Source organism: Tupaia chinensis, unplaced genomic scaffold, assembly GCF_000334495.1.
Source record: "Tupaia chinensis unplaced genomic scaffold, TupChi_1.0 Scaffold146140_1, whole genome shotgun sequence".
NCBI lineage: Eukaryota > Metazoa > Chordata > Mammalia > Scandentia > Tupaiidae > Tupaia > Tupaia belangeri.
The window spans coordinates 4,526,586-4,530,475 of record NW_006205995.1 but is presented as its reverse complement, the minus strand read 5'-3'; positions in this window follow the sequence as shown (position 1 = coordinate 4,530,475).

The window sequence follows — 3,890 nt, the reverse complement described above, 5'->3', positions numbered from 1 at the left end:
GTGGGACACAACATGAAAAAAAAAAAAAAAAAAAAAAAAAAAAAAAAAAAAAAAAAAAGCTCTCCAAAAATAAATAAATAAATAATGACCCAATTGTTAAGTGCCAAGACAGCAAGTACCAGGTGCTTGCTTGGAGGATATATTACAAGGCTTGGGCTGATCAAGGAAGGCTTCCCTGAAAATGTGACATGGCCATATGCCATTTAAAATAGTGGTTTTCAACTTTAGTGACACAGGAGAATGACCCAGTAAACTTAAAAACAAACAAACAAAAAACCATAAACAAACAAACAAAAGCTGACACCAGGACCCCATCCCAGTGATTCTACTTAAATAGTCTGGAGTAAAGCTTTGACATGGGTATTTTTAAAAGTCCCCCATAAGTCACTTCTGTGTCATTTGGCTAAGATCAAATGTAGTAAAAGCTCCTCAGGTAGGGAAGGATAGGGAGGTTAATCAGATTGGGAAAAGGACCCAGAGTTCAGGACGAGATTCCATTCCTTATTCCAGGAAGCTTGCACAGTGTCTGAAAAATGTAACAAACCACAAAAGGTTTATTGGTGGCTGTTCAATAAGTTGGAATCTTCTGATATTTAACTTTAAGACCACCTTCACCACTTTCTATCTTCTGCATAAAATTTATCTTTGCAAGGGTTCTTTGCAAGCAAGAAAACTAACTGGACAATTTAAGCTAAATTTTTTTTGAGTATTATAAAGTTATGAGATGGCTCATTGAGCTTGACTTTGGGATAAAATAGGGAATAGTAGAGTTCTGAGGTAGAAGTAGTGTGAGAGGCCGCGCACCAGCAAATATCGCCCTTAGGTTTCGGTTTCTCAGAGAGCAAACAATCACACAATGACAAAGGCCATGATTGGCTCCCCTTCAAAACCTCACCTTCAAAACCATACTCTGATTGGCCACTTCCCATAGCAAATCGGTGAGCTTAGAATCCCTCAGATTTGCATATCCGGCACCTCATGATTGGTCCACAAAAGCAACCAATAATAACCCACCTTTTACAATCCTTCATTTAACCAATCACTGCCCACCAACATGTATATAACCACGATCCCTGACCCATAATCGCCAGACGACCCTGAAGAACCTGAAGAGTTGTGACACCGCGTCATCTCCAGACTACCCTGAAGAGTTGTAACACTGATTCGTCTCTGGATGACCCTGAAGAGTTGTAAAACTGCATTGTCTCTGTGTTGTAACACTGCATCGTTTGTCCAGTCTCTCACTCCTTCCCTCAGGAAACCTGTTTGACTGTCCCCCTGGTCGGGACAAGTAGAAGAATCAAACCTCTTCAGGGTGATGCCATTTGGGTAACTCAGTTGCAGTAATTTTGGTCCTTCTTCCACCCCTCTCAGGACTCATATTCAAAGGATAGGGTTCCATTGACCTAGCCATTTAGGGACCCTGTCCATAATCTTGGTCAGGGGATGATGGGGTCTCTTGATGGATGGTCCCAATAAGAATGCCTGCCATGGGACAGGAGTTACTCCATGAAGATGGCCAAAACACTATTAGGTTGCTTCAAATGCAATTGTGGTGGTTTTGGACCATAAATTTTAAATCATTATAATTAGACTGAAACACATCTTTATGAGTCAAAATAGGAACAATTACAGTTAACACATTTTTATGAGAAATAAGTTTGTTTATTCCTGTAATATAAAAATCCATGCTTTGGGGTTTGACAAACTCTTGGAAAGCATCTTCGGCATTCTGCTAGTTGTGGAGGTCTATTCCCTGCAAAAAGTTGTTGAGATGCTTAAAGAAGTGGAAGCCAGTTGTCCAGAGGTCAGATGAATATGGCAGATGGGGCAAAACATCCAGCCCAATTCATTAAACTTTCGAAGCATTGGTTGGGTGATGTGCAGTCAGGCATCATCAAGGAGAACGGGGTCCTTTTTGTCGACCAATGTCAATGCCTGGCATTTTTGGTGCATCTCATTTATTCACTAAGTATACTTAGAGGTAATAGTTTTGCTGGGATTCAGAAAGGTGTAGTGGATCAGACCCCAGCAAACCGTGACTCTTTTTTTTTTTTTTTTGGTGTAAGTTTGGCCTTGGGAAGTGCTTTGGAACTTTTTCTAGATCCAACCACTGACCTGGTCATTGCCAGTTGTCATATAAAATCTACTTTTCATCTCACATCACAATCCAATTGAGAAATGATTCATTGATGTTGCTAGAATAAGAAAAGAACACACTTCAAAATTATTTTTTTTTTTACTTTCCATCAGCTCATGAGGCACCATTTATTAATCTTTTTCACATTCCAACTGGCTTCAAATGCCTAATGACTGTAGAATGGTCAACAAGAGGATCAGCTTCAATGATTGCTTTCCTATGGTCACGGGCAGCTTCTAATTGCTGGCCACTACGCTCCTCATCCTCAAGGCTCTGGTCTCCTTTGCAAAACTTCACTAAGCATTCTTAATGGGAATAGTTTTGTTGGGTTTCAGAAAGCTGTAGTGGATCAAACCCTATCAAACTGTGATCTTTTTTTTTTTTTTTGGTGTAAGTTTGGCCTTGGGAAGTGCTTTTGGAACTTTTGGATCCAACCACTGACCTGGTCATTGCTGGTTACATTCATTGCACTATACATTCGATAGTAGTTCCTGGGCCAATGCATTGTTGATGTTGCAAGTTGTCTCTGCTGCTTTATGATGCATTTTGAACTCAGAAAATGGACCGAATTTGCTTTTTGTCTAACATCATTTCCATAGTCTAAAACACATATAAAATAAACAGCAAGTAATAAGTCATTAGCAAAAAAACATAAAGCAAGAAATGCAAAATGATGTTCACATAACCACAAATCTTTAAGAATGTATTCAATATCTGGGACCAGCAATAGCATAATGGCTATATCACTGGACTCTCATATAGTCAACTGCAGTTTGAGTCCTGGACCTGGTGGCTTGAAATAACACCAGGCACGTGTGCGTGCATGCCCAAGATCCCAAGAGGAGAATGGAGGAGAAGGGATTGCAGTGTGGCCATCCCCGCTGGAGGGTGATTTCTCACTTTCCATCTCTCTGTCTCTCTGTCTTTCTGGCGAACACACGCACCTTATAGCAAAAAAAAAAAAAAAAAAACTTCTCCAAAAACATAATAATAGCAAGTAAATCACTCATATTACAACCAGCTATATCATCAAAAACTAGCTTTTGACTCTTGCGAATGTTGAGGAAGTGTGTAATTATAAAGCCACGGTCACCATGAGAGATCCAGGTTTTCTTCACAGAGCTAACCCAGACTCCACTTCTTTTTTTGGGGGGGAGGGGGAGGGTTTGCTATAGGGCGTGAGGGCTTGCCAGAAACACAGAGAGAAACAGAGATAGAAAAATCACCTTCCGGGGGGGGGGGGGGGCCCCGCCACAATCTCTTCTCCTCCATTCTCCTCTCAGGATCTTGGGCACACACGCTCATGTGCCCGGTGTGAGTTTTAAGCCACCGGGTCAAGGATTCGAACCGTGGTTGACTACATGGGAGTCCAGTGACATAGTCATTACACCAACTGCTGGTCTCAAGACTCCACTTCTTGATGGAAGGAGATAAGAAATATTATGCCATTGTTGTTCTGTCTACCATGAGGCTGTGATGAAGACTGAATGATATTATGTATTGTATGTGGAAGCATTTTTTCTTTATTCATATCAGTAGATACAGTGCCTAGCCGCAGTCAAATCTCATCCCTTGAGCTTCATTGCTGTCTAGATCTACACTGCGTCCTACAGGAGAGCTCTACACTCCATGCTGTAATCCCCAAGATCTACCCCAGGAAAGGAAGGGATTGTAAGACCTGTTAAACTCCACTTCCCTGCCTCTTTCTTTCAGTTTCTACTTCCCAATCATATCCTCATCGTATTGAACC